This window comes from Podarcis vaucheri (assembly GCF_965113315.1).
Source record: "Podarcis vaucheri genome assembly, chromosome: 15".
In the NCBI taxonomy this organism is placed as follows: Eukaryota; Metazoa; Chordata; class Lepidosauria; order Squamata; family Lacertidae; genus Podarcis; species Podarcis vaucheri.
Genome location: NC_138753.1, coordinates 35,523,369 through 35,543,097, shown reverse-complemented (window position 1 = coordinate 35,543,097; position 19,729 = coordinate 35,523,369). Strand labels below are relative to the sequence as shown.

Genomic DNA, 19,729 nt, shown 5'->3' with positions numbered 1-19,729 from the left:
TTGCCATCAGGGCTTAGAAATGCAACTTGTATGTATTTATTTATTCCTGATTTTTATCCTGCAGACCATCATCAGCCTTACCGGAGTTCTTTTTTTAATCTTCAGGAATTCCGATTTATTCCCCCTGTCCTCCCGCCAGGAGCCACAAGACTCGCCATCAGTGCCCACACTGGCAACTGGCAAGGAATGCAGCTTTGAGCTCAGTGCATGCTGTCTCTTATGGTGTTTTGCCCAACCTTGCAATTAAAGATATAGTGTGTAAGAAAATGGCAGCCTATGGTTTTTAGTGTGGCCAAAATGCACAGCAAAGCAAAGTCTTTGCAAATAGATGTGGGCTTGAAAATTATAGCGATGTGGCCAGTTCGATCTTGGAAGGAGACAGGCAGTGTTGCACAATGCCTTTAAGTAACAAACCAGACACCCATCTCCAAGACTCGTAGGGTAGCATTGCAGAATCATGTCCTGGGTGCCCTATGGCAGGCACCCCCAAACCCGGCCCGCCAGATGTTTTGGGACTACAACTCCCATAATTCCTAGCTAACAGGACCAGTGGTCAGGGATGATGGGAACTGTAGTCCCAAAACATCTGGAGGGCCGAGTTTGGGGGTGTCTGCCCTATGACCATGTACTAAGCAGAGATACGTTTCCTTAGATTATATATCGGTGGAGATGTCCAGTCAGTGCTTGAATTACAATGCTCCTATGATAGAATCATAGAGTTGGAAGGGAGCCTGAGAATCATCTAGTCCAACCCCCTGCAGTGCAGGAATATGCAGCTGTCTCATACGGGGATTGAACCTGCAACCTTGGCATTATCAGCACCACACTCTAACCAACTGAGCTACGCAGCAGTGGTAGAGCCAATGCATTGCACACATAAGGTCCCAGTTTCAATCCCAGCATTTCCTGTTGAAAGGATTGGTTGGCAGGTGATGGGAAGGGTCTTTCGCTGCCTGAGTACTTGGAAGGTTGCAGGTTCGATCCCCGTATGAGACAGCTGCATATTCCTGCATTGCATGGGGTTGGACGCCGCCCCTGCGCTCCCTGCACCTGTCCGGGTGCACACCAGCTCACCCCCTGGTTCAGAAGGAGTGTGGTTTGGCAAGCATAGGAGCCAACTCCTAGGGGCCAAGGTCACTTCGTCTCCCCCCATAAAATATTTGGAAGTCCAGGCCCCTCCCCCCAAAAGCTGATGGGCTTTGCCTTTCCAATGGTGTATGTGTGCTGTGTCAATTATGCGGGTTGGGGTTTACCTGCCCCCCCATATTTTATTCAAGTTGGTACCCCGGCTGGTGATGGGAGGTGGCAGACCAGGCGGGGTGGCTGCCCCCCCGTTTTATTCAAGTTGGTACCACTGTGGTGCAGCATGCAGCTACAGCTGAGATGGGGAGCCTCAGGTCTGGGGGCCAAATGTTGGGCCATTCGCATGACCATTCCCATGTGTGGTTTTGTGTCAGCATCAACTGGGTAGGTTCTCTTTCTATTCGCTTATTACATTTCCTTGGTAATGAGAGGTACTACTCATTATTGGGACGCGGGTGGCGCTGTGGGTTAAACCACAGAGCCTAGGACTTGCTGATCAGGAGGTCGGTGGTTCGAATCCCAGCGATGGGGTGAGCTCCCATTGTTCAGTCCCTGCTCCTGCCAACCTAGCAGTTTGAAAGCACGTCAAAGTGCAAGTAGATAAATAGGTACCACTCTGGCGGGAAGGTAAACAGTGTTTCCGTGCGCTGCTCTGGTTCACCAGAAGCGGCTTAGTCATGCTGGCCACATGACCCGGAAGCTGTATGCTGGCTCCCTCAGCCAATAAAGCGAGATGAGCGCCGCAACCCCAGAGTCGGCCACGACTGGACCTAATGATCAGGGGTCCCTTTACCTACCCATTACTAGTTCTAGTCTTGCCCTCTGGAGCAGCTGAGTACTAGTCTTGGGCTCATGAACTCTTGTTTTCCTCCATAATTAGGAGATCAGAAACATTTGCTTCCATTGCCAATGAGCAGCTGTTGGCCTGTTCATCTGAACTAGAAGCTGTTATTGGTTTTAGCAACTGTTTGCCTGGGCAAACCTACTTTAAACCATGGTTTCTGATCCTGTTTGAGGGGGAAATATAGCTAAAATTGGCTGTCATTCCCCCTTTGGATGAAACAACACACAAGGAAGACTAAGGAAAGGAGAATGCTAAATAATGATTTAGCCCCGAGTCCAAACCAGGCCAAACTATTGACTCTTCCTCCTGAATGCTGATGGAAGCACAATCAGCAACTGCTTTGTCTGCCTCATTCTTCAGATTCAATGCAGCACCATATCTGGAGGCTAATTCTTGGACTTGAAAGAAAAATTAGACTTTGTTCCATGCCTGGGGAATAACCATTCCTTGACAACCTTAAAATAATATAAACAGAAATGTAGAACAACAAAACCAACAGGCCAATGGTAGGTTAGGAATGATATCCAGTGCTTTGTAAAGTTATAAACTCGTAAAGTTTAATTAAAGGGACCCAGCTACAAGTATGCAAGTAACCAGAGTCAGAGAGAACTATAATTGCATGGATATGTTTTTAATGGGATATACTGTACAGTAATTGCCTTCTATTCAGGCAGGCAAGAGACGACTTTTTGTACTGATGAAGTCTCTTCCTGGTTTTCATGCTAATGATGGAATATACTCTTGTGCCACACTTTACAAATGATGCTATGTACAGTTTTCTGCTGTGAAGTATATCAACCTGTAGACAAAACATTGTTGCCCCATCTCTAGCAAGATATGAAGATTGCTGCTCCCACACAGTGGCCAGCCAGGCTTGCATGAAGCTGACAGCTCTCCCCTGGTGCTGCTCCCCTCAGAAACTGGTTCTTCTGAGCTAGAACACCTCTGGATATGGAGGTTCCATTTAGCCATCAGGGCTATTAACCCTTGAGAGACCTAGGGTCCCCACACCTCAGTTGAATGAGGTGTGAGGAACCCTTGGTCCTCCAGATGTTGATGAACTACAACTCCCAGCAGCCCCAGCAAGCATAGCCAATGACCTGGGGTGGTGTTCAGCAACATCTGGAGGGTCAAAGGCTCCTCGCACCTGCTCGAAAACAGACACAGTTGTGCAGTTAGATCAGGGCTAGCCCTTTGAGTGGACTCATCTTTTGACTGTGGCAATGAGAGAATCCTTCACTGCAGCTGAGGGTAGCAGCCAGCTAGCTTAGGGGGCGCATGGCAGGCCATGTGGCAGGCAGGAGTTAAATTCAGGCATTAAATAGTCTTATCATTAGATGAGTTGTTCCCAAACTATTTTTCCCATGACCCACTTGAAAATTATTGAGGATTTATGTCTTGCCAAAGGCAAGGTGGTTCTTTTAAAATGAGATTCGGAAGGAATACAAAATACACAAGTGAGTGAAAAGATTAAAGATTTGATTCTAAAACAGCAAGCAGTGTATACCTACCAAGCAAGCACTTCAATTTGCCACTTAAAAGCCCCCAAGAAGCGGCGAAGTGGTAACCTCAGTTTGCACGGCCCTGCTACGGCCAATCAGTCTGTGTACGAGCTTCAAAGAAACTCTGCCCAAATCATCTGACACTGGCTATGTGCAGATCATCCATTAGCCAGGGGCGGAGGAAGGGGGTGCGGTGGGGGCAGTCCGCCCCGGGTGTCACCACTGAAGGGGGTGACAAAATGCCGGGCGGCACTCACTGCGTGGCCTGCAGTGTGCCTGAGCCACACATCTCTCCTGTGTGGTGGCTTGGGCGCTCACAGTCTCCACGCTGCCCAAACGGTCCGGCCGTTGCCTCTCCCCACCCCAGCTGTAGGGCAGCTGAGTGGCAGGCAGATTCCAGAGGCCCCACGGTGCGCCCCACCCCTATGAGCAGCTTGCCTGGCCCTATGGGCGGCTCGTCCTCCCCCAGGCGCCTGAGCAGCTTCCTCCGCCACTGCCATTAGCCACCCCCTCCCAGTACCTCACTGTGCTGGTCCCGTGGGTTACCTGAGAGGCAAGGTCCAAGTCCGGTCTGTGGTCAAAGGTGCAACGTGGAGGCAGTCCATAGTAGCTGAAGCTGGGTGCAGGGCAGGGAGCCGGGTGAAGTCAGGAACAGGCTTGCAAGCAGGGAGCCAGGGCGGGTCAGGAACTCTGGCAGAAGAGCAGGACAGGGTTCAGGCAGGAACTAGCAACCAACAATGTTGCTCCCGCAACTTGGGACTGGGGCTGGCCGGCTTTTATCTGCCCCGAGGCATAGGGCGGCCACGATCCTCTGGTGACTCGCCCCTCCTGGCCTGGAGGTGAGCACTCCTCCTGTGGGGACTTAGTTCCCTCCGCTTTTCTGCCCTGAGCCTCTGCAGCTCAGGAGAGGCTGGAGGGTTACCGGACCCAGAGGCAACCTCAGCTTCCTCTGACAGGGCTGAGAGTGGAGCACCTGCAGGCAATGGGTCCTCCATCACCTCAGGAGCCAGAGCAGACTCAGCTGATGCCTGCACCTGAGGATCCAGCACAGGTGAGGACCCTTCAGGCTCAAGCCCCAGCCCTGGCTCAGCTGGTTCTGGAGGCAGGGACTCCTGTGCAGGCTGGAATCCCTCAGGTTCAACCTCCGAGTCCAAATCCCAGGCCATCACACTCACTTTCTCAAAACAATGTCCAACATCAAAGAAGGTACCCAGCATTATCCTCTACAACTGATGAGGCAGCTGGGGGGGGGGCTTTACCTCCTCCCAAGGTTCTCAAGACATCTAAGACTTCTCACACCATCAAAAGAACTTAACAAGAGCGAGGGAAGGGGAAGAAACAGAGGCAGGAATGACTCTGTGTCACATCACAGTACATTTTGTCTTCCAGATGCATCTCCCATACAGTCTTGGCCAGTGGCGGGGAACCTCCAGCCCATGAGCCTGCCCACTTAGCTCACAAGGCAATTTTGGCAAAGCCACATCCACTCGCCCAATACCCTACACCCTACAAGTGTGGAGCCCTAGACATCTGCCCTGTTGGTGATGCTGAACAGTTGCAGATACAAACGGGCTTGTGAGTTACTAGCCAGAAGGACAAACTACGCAGTTTAATAGGAAGCCCTGCTGTTCTCTAGTAGAGTCAGACCCTCAGTTACCTTGGAGGTTCAATCTCAAGATGTTCTTAAAGAGTTGACAGGAACCCTCCTGCAAGACAGTGTTGTTTTGAGTGGTTTCCCTGTTGTTAGTGTTAATGGCTAATGACACTTTTAGATCCAGCTGTAATTAGAAGCAGGGAACAGATGGGCGCTTCAGCCTAAGCAAATCCTCCAGACTTTGCCCAGACTTGCAGCGCAGTGTGAACTTGAACAATTTGCCATGAGAGTTGTTTAATGACCTCATAGACAGAAAATGTAACTTAGTTGGCGACAAATGTTGAACTACAAACAAGGCAACACATGGACGCAGTGAACTTTCACAGTGTGTGGATTTTCTTAAATGAGGACTTTTGAAAGATAAAGCCAATAGCTGATGATTCCAGAGGAAATGTTATGCCTTGATATTCTCATTACAGAATGGGACAACGAGAGCATGGACAGATTAGCCTGTTTCCGGTTCATGTTAGCTTTGCATGAGTTCAGCCACAGAGAAGTTCTCTTCTGATTCCATGCTAATATGCAAAATAATTTTGTAAAAAAAGACTCCATTAAAAAATTGTAACTAAATATGCATTTCCCCCCAAAATGCATATTTTACTCAAAGCCTTCCTTCCTTCCTTCCTTCCTTCCTTCCTTCCTTCCTTCCTTCCTTCCTTCCTTCCTTCCTTCCTTCCTTCCTTCCTTCCTTCCTTCCTTCCTTCCTTCCTTTCTTTCTTTCTTTCTTTCTTTCTTTCTTTCTTTCTTTCTTTCTTTCTTGTTATGATAATAACCTGTTGTGCAACAGTTGATTCTTGTGCAACAGATAGTTCTTGTTGTCCAATATGTTACATTCACCTCAAGATTTAGTAATGCACTTATGTTTTCCCTTGCACAACAGCTGGTTTTTGCTGTGGGATCCGTTGCACCATGAGCTCTCATAATGTACTGTACTTGTGCTTTCCCTTATGCAACAACTTTCCATCAACGCAACAAGTGTACCACTAAGGCACTTTAACTTAGCCCTGCACTGGATACAGTCTCACACCAGTTTGTACTGGATTTTACAAAGAACAGATTTCTGAGGTATCCCTAGTGGGTAGAGCACATGCTTTGCATGCAGAAGGAATCTGGTTCAGTCCCTGGTATCTCCAGGGAAAAGGATCGCAAAGATGGTGATGGGAAAGACTAAGTGTTATGTACTGAAGTTCTAACCCTGGGCCAGCAGGGGGATACTGTAGATAGTTTTCACTCAGGTCCACATATGCAAATAAGGAATTGAAAGTGACGTTCAGTGATTGGATAGTTACAGAAAATTGTTACTATTGCGTTCTAGTGGAGTTCTATATAAGCAGGCTGGCTGAACCCTTCAGTTCAGTTCTGTTCTGGCCTGTGAATAAACAAGAGCTGTTTGAAGAATCGCTGTGTCTTTTGATATGTTCACCCACAACTTAACACTAAGACTCTGGAGAGTCACTGTCAGCCAGAGGAGGCAATACTGCTCAGATGGTGGGGAACCTCAAATGCGGTCCTCCAGAGCCAACCACCCCCTAGGCCACCTCCAACCTCTCTCACCACCAAGGAAATACAACAAGCGAATAGGGAGAGAACCCACACAAGTGACGCTGACACAAAACCCCACACATACACTAAGTAGAAGAATAGAAGCATATTGACCGCACCCCAATTACCATTCCCCCTCCCCTCTTTCCCCCTCTTTTCTTCCTAACCTAACACTGTATGTAACGCTAACGTCTCACAACAAATGGAACTGATCTGTAGAAAACACAGCCTGAAGAAAGAGACAACGCATGTATTTTTGTCAACTAAGAAATCTTTAATAAAAAAATATATTTTAAAAAACAAAACACGGCCCTTCAGGCATCTATGCCTGGCCCTCAGAATTCTCCCTAGGTCACAGCCCTGATTGGACCTACTTCACACTGCATTTGAGTGTACATATGTCTTGGAACTCTGATGTTGCTGGTAGCAGCTCCCCAGAGTTTCAGAAGAGGGACATTTCCAGCCCCACCGGGAGGTGCTGAAAATTGAACCTGGAACCTTCTGCATGTCACATGCTTGCTTTGCCACAGTTGCTTTGCCACTGAGTTGTGACCCTTCTCCAGAGAGGGGTGTGTGAAAACTAGGCTAGTGCACAAAGGTGAAATTTACAGTCATCTCTCCATCCACTTTTACATTTGGCTTTGCCCATCAGCATGTGGCCCCTGGAAGGTTTTCCAGAGTGAAATGCGGGCCTCGGGCTGAAAAAGGCTCTCCCCTCTCCCCACTTTGTGGTATCCCGTGGATGTCTTGCTCCTGCTGCCAGGTCTGGGAGAAATGAGGCTTGCGAAGACCTGGGAGTTACTGAAGTGGCATGTACGACTAGGTTAGCATCTGTTGCTGCAAATGAGGCCTTTCACGACTCTAGAGCTAGCCTTATTAAAGGCAAGCCAGCATATTCTGGCAGGGAGTCGCACATTCTGCATGTTTCTGATGTTTTCCTCGCAGTCATGACAGCTAGGACCATAATTCTTTAGAAATTAAAAACAGACGCTAGACTCTAACTAATTGCTCTGCCCTGACCTCATGGATAGTCTTGTCTCTACACATGCAACACAGAGACAATGATCAGGGGAATGCTCACACTTTGACAACAACAACAATAAAAGCCCTCCTGGTCCCCAGGCAGCACATCAGGGCTGGCTCCCCATTCCATGAGGTCCTGTGTCTGGCTACTAGCAGTGGCGTAGCGTGGGTTGTCAGCACCCGGGGCAAGGCAAGTAATTTGCACCCCCTAACCCGTGGATTTGCGCCCCCTAACCCTAACCCCCAGATGTTGCGCCCGGTGCGGCTGGCCCCCCTGCACCCCCACGCTACGCCACTGGTTACTAGGACCATGCACCAGATTTGGCCCTCAACTGGGTCTATTCAGGTGGTTCCATGCCTCATTCAAGTCCATTTAACAATCAATTGTCCTTTCCAGGAAGTTCTGTGAATTGCAGTTCTGTGAGAGGAATGGGGTCCCCTAACAACGGGCTTTATGTCTTGGGCACCCTGGGAAATGTAAAACTGCACCAACCCAGCAGCCCAGGGTGGGAGTGGTGTAGCGTCAGTTGCTGGTGCCCGGGGCAGGGCTGCATGTGCACTGAGCAGGGCGCACCAGCCCAGCCCTCACCACTGATGCCACCAGAGCGACCCTACCCCCACCGGACCAAAGTGGGGCTGGCTGGCTGATGTGGCCCTTCGCTGGTGGAGAGGAACACCAACCTGGGCTGCACTGGGGTCGCCTGTGTGGAGGCCCCCTCAAAAATTGTGCACCCGGGGTCATGACACCCCTGGCACCTCCCACACTATGCCCCCAGGCCCAGGGTTGGCATCGGTGCTAGTGGACTCTGCCAGGCCTCTAGGAACCCTGGTGGGTTCCAGGTACAAACATAGGGCAGACTGAGCCGGCATACAGGTCCCGGTCTTGTTCCCCACTATGGTGAGATATATTGTATCTGTATTAAAGGTAAAGGGGCCCCTGACCATTAGATCCAGTCGCGACTGACTCTGGGGTTGTGGCGCTCATCTTGCTTTATTGGCCGAGGGAGCCGGCGTACAGCTTCCAGGTCATGTGGCCAGCATGACTAAGCCGCTTCTGGCGAACCAGAGCAGCGCACGGAAACGCCGTTTACCTTCCCGCTGGAGTGGTACCTATTTATCTACTTGCACTTTGATGTGCTTTTGAACTGCTAGGTTGGCAGGAGCAGGGAACGAGCAACGGGAGCTCACCCCGTCATGGGGATTCGAACTGCTGACCTTCTGATCGGCAAGTCCTAGGCTCTGTGGTTTAACATACAGTGCCACCCGCGTCCCTGTATCTGTGTTAAATTGTTTTTAAATGTGCATCTTTAGCATGTGCAAATTTCACTGACAGTTATTCCCTCTTTTGCTCTCTGTTTTTGGCTGATGTGCCCATGGAGGTTCCTGAAATCTGACGCACATCACATGCTCTTTTCTATTTGCACCAACCACGCCGGTCTGGCCTGGTTCTTGCATGCCAGCAACTGTTTTCTTTGGGGCTAAAGTTGAGTCATTCAGAAAATGCACCTTCCATTTGCCCACCCCTACAGGGCAGGTAAATGGTTCTAGCTCCCTCCCTCTCTTTCCGGGAAGGAATGCTAGCTTCTCTTTACCCTGAGGCACATCTGTCAGGAAAGGAGGAAAGGCTAGAGTCACCTGTCAGCTTAGCAAAGGAAATCTTCAGAGGCCGTGCCAGCTTTGTCAACAGTTCTCTCAGTCAAGAGAGCGTGTTGCTCAATCCCAGCTGTTCACTGGAGATCAAGCGTTTGCTTTCATATTACACAGGGGTCATGTGTGTTAATGCACAGAATACAGGATTTCCACATACCCAGGGCATATATTATGGGAGTGTTCTGTCAGATCGTTCCTGAGAATCACAGGTGAAGAAAGCACTCTGGTTTTTGTTTTTAAATAGACATCTTTACTGAAAGTTCAAAAAGTACATAGTTATATGTGTCTAAACTTGGTGAGGGGATGCAGGTGGCGCTGTGGTCTAAACCACAGAGCCTAGGGCTTGCCGATTGGAAGGTTGGCGGTTCGAAACCCGGCGATCTGGTGACCTCCCGTTGCTCAGTCCCAGCTCCTGCCCACCTAGCAGTTCGAAAGCATGTCAAGTGCAAGTAGATAAATAGGTACTACTCCAGCAGGAAGGTAAACAGTGTTTCCGTGCACTGCTCTGGTTTGCCAGAAGCAGCTTAGTCATGCTGGTCACATGATCCGGAAGCTGTACGCCGGCTCCCTTGGCCAATAAAGCGAGATGAGCGCCACAACCTCAGAGTCTGTCACGACTGGACCTAATGGTCAGGGGAACCTTTACCTTTACCTTTACCTTTACAGTGGTACCTCGGGTTACATATGCTTCAGGTTACATACGCTTCAGGTTGCAGACTCCGCGAACCCAGAAGTAGTACCTCGGGTTAAGAACTTTGCTTCAGGATGGGAACAGAAATTGTGCTCTGGCGGTGTGGCAGCAGCAGGAGGTCCCATTAGCTAAAGTGGTGCTTCAGGTTAAGAACAGTTTCAGGTTAAGAACAGACCTCCGGAACAAATGTAGTACTTAACCCGAGGTACCACTGTAAACATGGTGAGACGTAAACACTTAAACATGGTGAGACGTAAATAAAACAGAGAGAGAGAGAGAGAGAGAGAGAGAGAGAGAGAGAGAGAGAGAAAAGAAACAGCACCCATGTATAAGGGAAAATAAAGGGGCGGGACCCAAAACTGTATACTGTACAAAGCTGTTTATTGTACTTCACCAGATCTTAACCTATTACAGTATTTGTAAGAATGGGTTCCAAATATCATTGAATTTGTCCATGGCAAGCCTGCGTTTATATGCAAGTTGTTCATATGTTGCGAGTTTGTATAAGTCTTCAATCCAATCACAGAAGGGAGCTGTACAGTATTTCTATTTTTCCGGTTCATCAGTATGTCTTTTTCGTGTAGTAAGGGCACAGAGAGTCCACTCGTATTGTTCTTTTGTAATGTTCCATGTGCTGGGTATATAATTCAAGAGGATATTTTGCTCTGTAAATGTAAGGTTGTTCCGTACAGTTCTGTTGGCTGTTTCAGTTACCTTCTGCCAATAATCTTTCAATATAGGAAAATGGAAAAAACATGTTTTAGAGAAGCATTATCCCTATTGCATCTCTAACAGTTAGGTACCTTAGATAGCCCTTTTAAAAAAACAAACATAATGGGGTCAAGTATATCCTAAATATTATTTTTTGTTGTGTGAGCCTCAATTTAAGGTCCAGAGACACCCTTGTGATAGCAGTTAAAACAGTTTCCCACTGTGTGGAGAAAGCACTCTGTTCCTCCAGTCTGGCTTGTGGCCTTTCCAGAGTTATCTGGCTGGCCACTGTGAGAACAGGATATTAGGCCAGCTGAGCCATTGGCAAGGCTCTTCCTTACGTTCTTATGAGTGGCAGAATGTAGATCCGGACTGTCTACTGGCAGGGCCGGCTCAGGAAGTTTTGATGATTGAGGCAAACCAGAAAATGATGCCACCCCACCCTGCTGCCACCACCTGAGCCAGAGGAGCCAACAGCACACTGTGGGTGGTAATGGAGGAAAAAAGGAGTCTGGAGAAGAGCTAGCGGGGGCGGGGGGAAGAGGAATAATAATAATAATAATTTATTATTTGTACCCCGCCCATCTGTGCGGCTTCCAACAAAGATTAAAATGCCACACATTAAAAACTTCCCTGAACTGCCTTCAGATGTCTTCTAAATGTCAGGTAGTTGCTTATCTCTTTGACATCTGATGGGAGGGTGTTCCACAGGGCAGGTGCCACCACCGAGAAGGCCCTCTGCCTGACTCCCTGTAGCTTTGCTTCTCGCAATGAGGAAACTGCCAGAAGGCCCTCGGCGCTGGACCTCAGCATCCGGGCAGAATGATGGGGGTGGAGATGCTCCTTCAGGTATACTGGACCGAGGCCGTTTAGGGCTTTAAAGGTCAGCACCACCACTTTGAATTGTGCTCGGAAACGTACTGGGAGCCAATGTAGGTCTTTCAAGACTGGTGTTATGTGGTCTCGGCAGCCGCCCCCAGTCACCAGTCTAGCTGTTGCATTGTGGATTAGTTGCAGAAGCGGCTGGGGGCAACAAGCCTAGGAGGTGGTGAGCAGGGCGCTTCTCAGAAGCCCATATCTCCTGCCACTCCCAGCTGTCTCCAGCCTGCCACCTGAGGTGAGGCCTCGCCAAGCCCTGTCTAGTGGGGTGATTTGCACAGGCTCAGCAAGGATTTCTGAGTTTAGCCATGGAAGCAACAAAACGACCAAACCGCGCATACTTGCTTCCACTCTAAGCTATACCGCTGAAATGAAGAAAGCTTGAGATAAGACAGAGTGGGTTTTTGTGTGGTCGTGCCTTGAGCTCCAATCAATTCTGGTACAGTACTCCTAACTAATTCCTAGGCTTGCAATGCTTTAATTCTAGGGCTACGTAGATATCTCAGGCTTTAAATGCAGTGAGGTCATGCCCCCTTTTGCATTTCTAGTTCCTTTCTTAGTCCGCTGTACATATCTAGGAGGGGAGGGGATTGTCTTTACCTGGTGAGTGTTCCCTGATTTGTTCCCACATGCCAAACTCCAATTCAATGAAGCTAGGGTTGCCATATTTCAAAAAGTGAAAATCTGGATACAAAAGTGAGTTTTTCTTTTCTTTTGGAGGGGGACAAAGTTGTTGAGCTTTCTTTCTCCCCCAAAAGTGAAGAAAGAATGGATACGAAAACTTGTGGAATACAGTGGTACCTCAGGTTACATACACTTCAGGTTACATACGCTTCAGGTTACAGGCTCCGCTAACTCAGAAATAGTGCTTCAGGTTAAGAACTTTGCTTCAGGATGAGAACAGAAATCATGCTCTGGTGGCGCAGTGGCAGCAGGAAGCCCCATTAGCTAAAGTGGTGCTTCAGGTTAAGAACAGTTTCAGGTTAAGTGCGGACCTCTGGAATGGATTAAGTACTTAACCCGAGGTACCGCTGTATGCAGAACGTTGTAGGGGGTCTTGTCCTGGTGTTTGGTTCCGTTTGGAGTGAATCAGATGACATTGGGTTTTCGGCAAAATCTAGACCCCGTGGATTAGGGCACCAAGGGGTCGTTTTGTGGGTGCTGTAAATTGTGGGGTTTTAAATGCCAAATGTTGCAGTGGGCCTTATTGCGGCATCTGGCACTGCTTTAGAGTGATTTGGACGACATCAGATTTTTGGTGAAACCGTGACCCTGCAGATTGTGGTCTTAGTCTTCCACTGAATTCATTACATCTGGTATCACTCCTACTTCATATCCCTGCGGTTATATTATTAAGATTCAGGGGAGTTCACCATGAACGTCTTCCTGTGCCCCATTTGGAGCTGAAGTATCAATTATTTGACAGGAGTTACAGTTTGCTTCCTGTCAACCACGTTGCTCTAATTTCCACATCTGTGCAAGCATATGAGGAAAGCCACATCAGAGCTTTCGCATAGAAACGTAGATATCTCATATTCTATATGCTGTGGAAGGACATAGCGCCACCTCGTGATGTCTCATTGATATAACTGTCCCTGTTTTATCCAATTTGTGCAGAGAAGAATAACATTTGTAGGACATCCAATGACCCAAACCAAGATATAGGGGGATAAGCCAAAGTTACACACACAGAGAGAGTGAAAAATAAATATGATCTGTGCAATATACATCAGCCAAGATTTTGTTTGGAGAGAAAGCATTGTAAAGGTAAAGATACCCCTGAATGTTAGGTCCGGTCATGGCTGACTTTGGGCTTGCGTGCTCTATAGGCCAAGGTAGCCGGCGTTTATCCGCAGACAGCTTCTGGATCATGTGGCCAGCATGACTAAGTAACTTCTGGTGAACCAGAGCAGCACACGGAAACGCCGTTTACCTTCCCGCTGGAGTGGTACTTATTTATCTACTTGCACTTTTTGGGTGTGCTTTCGAACTGCTAGGTTGGCAGGAGCTGGGACTGAACAACGGGAGCTCACCCCGTCGCATCTGATTCTAATTTTGTTGAGTTATGAGCCATGTTACAACCACGCTATGCAAATTCGAGAAAGGGCTCTCTCCCTCGATTTCAAATCGACAAGTCGTCGCTGCTGCACAATGATCACAGATAAATAATTGGACTGTTTCTTTCTAAGGCCATCTTTCAATGTACCTTGAGTTGCATGCGCCTGTGCTGGGGCTAGATTTTGCCTGACAGAGCTGCAAAGATATTTCCATGCTAGGTGAGTTTTGTTGTTGTTGCTTCATTATTTCAAGGGTGCTGAGATTGCTGTGTGTTTACCACTGGCAGCTCATATGTTTGTTTCTGCAACCCCACCCAGTGCTTGGAATGAATGACGAAATAGTTCAAAAATCTCTAAACTATCCCTGAAAGAAGTTCCCATAATTGCCAGGTTGGCTGAATGTGGATCAAGTCCATTTTGGTGTAGAACTTTGAATGATTTCTATTTCATCTTCACGTTCATTCTCTTATATGTGTTTTTTTTTAAATTTTTTATTCTTTAGACACTTTAGGCTTTTAAGCTTAAAGACTATCATTGTTGTGGGAAAGAAATTAAACCATTCACACTACTGTCTGAGTGTTTTGATGGTTTCTTAGTATTTTTAAGTATGTGGTTTTTTATTATTATTCTTTAGACACTTTAGGACTTTAAGCTTAAAGACTATCATTGTTGTGGGAAAGGAATTAAGCCATTCACGCTACTGTCTGAGTGTTTTGATGGTTTCTTAGTATTTTTGAGTATATTTTGGTGTTCTTTACAGCTGCTTGCAATTTCCCAACTGCTGCTTCTTTTGTTGCCAGAGCTTGTTTGGATGCCTTGAACGGAACTTCCCACCGAACGTGAACCAAACTCACGGTCTAACGTACATGGGATGTCCTGATCCCTACTTCTTCAGCTGTGCAGATAGAGGCATTTCTTAGGAAGATGGATTGCTAAAGAGTAGAAAACTCAGCTCCCTCTGATTTATGTTTGTTCCCTGATGTGGTTTATTTCATCAAAATAGTTCCAGCCACAATACAGGATGACATCAGAAACAGATTGAGCAAGTTGCAAAATGAACTTTTTTGAGACTTTGGAATAGGCAACTCTGGGACGGAATGATCCCCAGAGTTGGTGCACTCTAATCTTCACACTGAAGATCAGGGAGCTGAGTGGAGCAAAACAGTAGATTAAGTTCATGGTGAAAGAAGCCGTGAAAAAGCTGGTATGTGGGTGCTATAAGAGGTGACCCACCAATAATGTGCCACCCATTTTATGTTTGCCATACAGACAGGCCTCACATGGTGTTGATAGGACAAGAGCTCAAGGTCACTTAACCTAGCATATGGAATCACAGTGATCAACAGTGGTCTCTGACTCCCATCAACCTCAGCCAACATAGCCAATGGTCAGGAATGATGGGATGATGTACTCCGAGAAGGCTTGCTAAAATGTATAAGGCTGAATCAGATAAGTGTTGGAGATACAAAGAGGTAGAGGGAATGTTCTTTCATATGCGATGGACTTGTAAAAGGATAAAACAGAATTGGGAAATGATGCATAATGAATTGGGGGGGGGATGTTTAAAAGTACTCCCCCCCCCCAAAATAAACCAGAGTCCTTTCTGTTGGGAATAATTCAGACTGAAATTCCCAGGTGTCGAAAAAGATTATTTATGTATGCCGCTACTGCGGCCAGTGTTTTCTTAGCCCCAAAATGGAAAACGAGCGAGGTCCCAACTAAAGAAGAGTGGCAACTTAAGCTGACGGAATATGCGCAGCTTGCAGACTTAACATATAGAATAAGAGAACAAGAAGAACATACGTTTAGAAAGGATTGGAAAACGTTTATTGAATAGATGGGAAATAACGGTGTACAGCTGAAAATGCTGGCAACATTCAGATAAATTCAACAGTGTAAATAAGTTTTGATGGATGTAATAATGGAATACTGAATGGTATGGTTTTTGTAAAATATGCAGGGATTTGTGATATGCAAAATGAACCATGGAAAGAGAAGAAGGGAAGTCACCGATATCTTAAGGATGTAAAAATAAGTACTTTAAATTGTATAACAGAAAATTTAGTAAAAAATATATTTTAAAAAAGGAATGATGGGATGATGTCGTCCAGCAGCCCCATGCGATTGGCACCACGTGAGCTATCCTGGCCCTAGACAGCTGCTGCCAGCCATTGTAGAATATGCTGAGATAGATGGACCAACAGTCTGACTAATTATTAGACCGCATCCTAGAGCTCTGTTTATTATGCTAACGTTCTTGGCTTGCTATTACTTGCAAAGGAGGCTGTAAAGTTGGAGGTGTCCCTGAAGGCCACTTGATCTGACCTCTGGCTCAGAGACAAAAACTCAGCGCTAGAATATTCTGCCCATCCTCTGCATGAAGACCTCCATCGAGAGAAGGAGAGCTCACCAGGTAACTGGCTCCATTTTCAAATTGCTCTTCTATCAAGAATGGCCTTCTCCAAATGGATGGATTCCAAACGTAGTTGGACTCCAAATCCCATCAGCCCCTGACAGCGTGGTCAGGGATGATGAGAGCACAAACACCTCAGAGACTGTGGAAGACTGGTTGAGAAGTTTTGCGTAAGGATCAACTTACATCTACCTTCCTCTGCCTTGAGGTCACATCCACACCATGTGTTTAAAGCTCTCTTCCTCCAAGGAATCTTGAGAACTGCAGTTACTTTAGGGTGCTGAGAGTTGTTAGGAGACCCCACAGAGCAATGATTCCCAGCACCCTTAACAAACTACAGTTCCCAGGATTCTTTGGGGGAAGTCAAGACTGTTGAAGCAGTAAAGGAGTATTTTACATTTGTGGTACAGGTAGGTAGCCGTGTTGCTCTGACACAGCCGAAATAATAATAATAAAAATGTCCAGTAGCGCCTTAGAGACCAACTAAGTTTGTTCTAGGTACAGTGGTACCTTGGGTTACATACGCTTCAGGTTTCAGACTCTGCTAACCCAGAAATAGTGCTTCAGGTTAAGAACTTTGGGATGAGTACAGAAATCATGCTCCGGTGGCACAGCAGCAGCAGGAGGCCCCATTAGCTAAAGTGGTGCTTCAGGTTAAGAACAGTTTCAGGTTAAGTACGGACCTCCGGAACGAATTAAGGACTTAACCCGAGGTACCACTGTATAAGCTTAAGTGTGCATGCACACTTCTTCAGATACCAGTTTACCATAACCATTGAGTCAATCACCCATCTCCCACTACCCTCCTAAGAAATACCCCACCTCACCCTCCCACTATATATAAGGGTCTGTGACTTCTGTTTCAGTGTATCTGTGCATGCACATGAAAGCACATGAAAGCTCATACCCAGAACAAACTTAGTTGGTCTCTAAGGTGCTACTGGACATTTTTTTTCTTAATTTTGATTACATTTATGGTGTGGATGTGATCTTCATATTTGCCCTCTTCTGTGTGAAATCCCTTGAAATTACCAGTGAGAATGCATTCTGGCAAGATCTTTAATAGGACAAAGGGAAATGTGACAAATTCTGGACATTTGTTGAGAAAGTGAGGGTCACAGTTGATGACAGAAACTGATGGGGCAGGGGTAATGGGTGACTGGGGGGCGGGTATGTTTTCCCTGTTTGAATATATTGTCACCATCCCTATCTGAAAAATTACCTTTTCTTTCTGGAATTATAGGGACAGAACTACCTAAATTTTATAGAAATTTATTCATGTATGCTACTACAGCGGCAAGAATGTTACTCACCCAAAAATGGAAAGAAGTCCCAGCAAAAGAAGAATGGATACAAAAATTTACGGAATATGCAGAAATGGCAAAACTTACCGGAAAAATAAGAAATCAAGATAACAAACTTTTTATAAAAGAATGGAAATGGTATAATGAATATTTACAGATAAATTGTAAACAGATAAAAACATTGGCAGGATTATTGTAATAACCTGCAGTTTCATAAGAGTACACATTTAAAGTAGACAATTAAAGGAGTAAATTAAATGAATTTCAATGTGCAGAAGATATTGAAAAATAAATTTAAGGAACTGCAGGAAGAGGAGGAAGGAAGTCAAACTTTGAATTGTTCAAATGATTGTAAAATTAATGAAATGTTTAAACTTGAAAAGTATAAATAAAAACTTCTTAAAAAGAGAAAAAAGAAAAATTACCTTAGTGGAGAGTTGCCTTAGTCCAAACAGACCACAGGGAGAGAAAGAGATGCTGTCATCAACTTCCATTTACGTCTGCTAAATAATCCTCAATCTTGCACAATCCTGCCTGGGGTCAGAGTGGTCTGAAGTTTCTACAGCCATCCATTACCCAACCTCAATGAGATGCCATTCATGCAATTATCAATCCCATGAATGGTTTTTAAAGGTAAATAACAGGCGCTGGTTGTGGATGTGTGGATTTGGGTTGGAGCTCACTGGGGCAACCCCAGGCTAGATTGGAGGGTTCAATCTAGAGGGGCACAGTTGCCTTAAAGGTAAAGGAACCCCTGACCATTAGGTCCATTCTTGGCCGACTCTGGGGTTGCGGCGCTCATCTCGCTTTATTGGCCAAGGGAGCCGGCGTACAGCTTCCGGGTCATGTGGCCAGCATGACTAAGCCACTTCTAGCGAACCAGAGCAGCGCACGGAAACGCCGTTTACCTTCCCACCGGAGCGGTTCCTATTTATCTACTTGCACTTTGATGTGCTTTTGAACTGCTAGCTTGGCAGGAGCAGGGACTGAGCAATGGGAGCTCACCTGTCATTGTGGGGATTCGAACTGCCAACCTTCTGATCGGCAAGTCCTAGGCTCTGTGGTTTAACCCACAGTGCCACCCGCATCCTTACAAGGCTTGAGTACCAAGACAGCAGCAGAGGATCTGAGGGATGGATGGATGGATGCAGTCAGAACTGGGCAGAGATCAAGATCCACTCAAGAAAGGAAGCAGAAATTTTGGCGGTGGTCACTCCTCCAGTGCAGAACATCCTCTGGGAATGTTAGAACTGCAAGAATGGTGGGGTTTACAAAATGTTGGTGGTTGCAATCCTGGCTCTGTGATACCAAGGAAGCTGGAATGGGTTTATCTTGGAAAAATTAATACATCGGACCTACGCTTCAATTAAAGGACTAGTCAAGTCTTTTAAAAAAGGAATAAGCCTAGTTCTCACTGAGGTTGTAGACCTGTGTTTTTCAGATTGCAGGTTGGGTGGTTTCCCTGCCCATAGAAAACTAGATGTTCAAGGAAAATGGTTCCAGCATACCCTTCTCACTGGCACACTAGTCCAAGGATTTTGTTTTATTTTCAGTATGAGGCAGCATTTGGTAACGTGAGTCTCTACCTGTAGTCTCCAGTGGTATAGCCCTGGCACAGGTTTGCCACCTTTGTGAGAATGTAAGCATGCTTTGAGTAAGAAATTGCTTTCTCTTGTAATAACCCTTTTGGTGTTTGTCCCTTTACTTTATTAGGATGGGGTGGGATAGGAAATAATTGGATTTTTTTTAAGAGGACAAAAGATCAGGGCTCATGACATGAAAATAATCTTTAACACACACAAAGACATACACTTTCTGGCACATCACATTTCACCCCCTCCCCAATTCCCAGAGCAGTTTCTCTGATTTTTTAGTTCAAAGAATGCTTTCTTTAGCATGGGGGGGGGGGAGGGAAGACAACAATAAACAGCTGGGAGAAACAGTTCTAGGATGAAGGCGCACTGACTGGGCTGGCATCCAGGATCACAGACCGCAAAACAAGATTGGCTGGATTTCTGAAACACTTAGAAAAAGCAGCTGGGGGAGGAAATGAGGGGCGCTTATCCCTCTCCCCACCAGTTGCTTTCCCCCTCTGCTTTCTCTTCCTCTGGCCTTGGCGAAGATTTGACATTTTCATCCCCAAAAAGTTTTTGATTTGAGTTTCTACTGAAATGAGGCTGCATTTTAATGTTGTATTTTAATCTTGTTTTTAAGTTGTATTTTAATCAATTGTTTTTATACCTGGTGTTAGCTGCCCTGAGCCCAGTCTTGGCTGGGGAGGGCGGAGTATAAATAATTTTTTTTAAATTATTAATTATTATTATTATTATTATTATTTATTAAACCTCTCCCTCCCCCCCCCTAGGATTCCAAATG

At 46.4% G+C, this 19,729-nt stretch overlaps 1 protein-coding gene across 1 annotated transcript in view; it reads right to left on the bottom strand.

The window, feature by feature from the left end:
* Positions 1–19,729, bottom strand: part of LOC309519446 (matrix metalloproteinase-17-like) — a 134,883-nt gene that overhangs the window by 47,335 nt on the left and 67,819 nt on the right. The gene's annotated exons all lie outside the window — the stretch shown is intronic.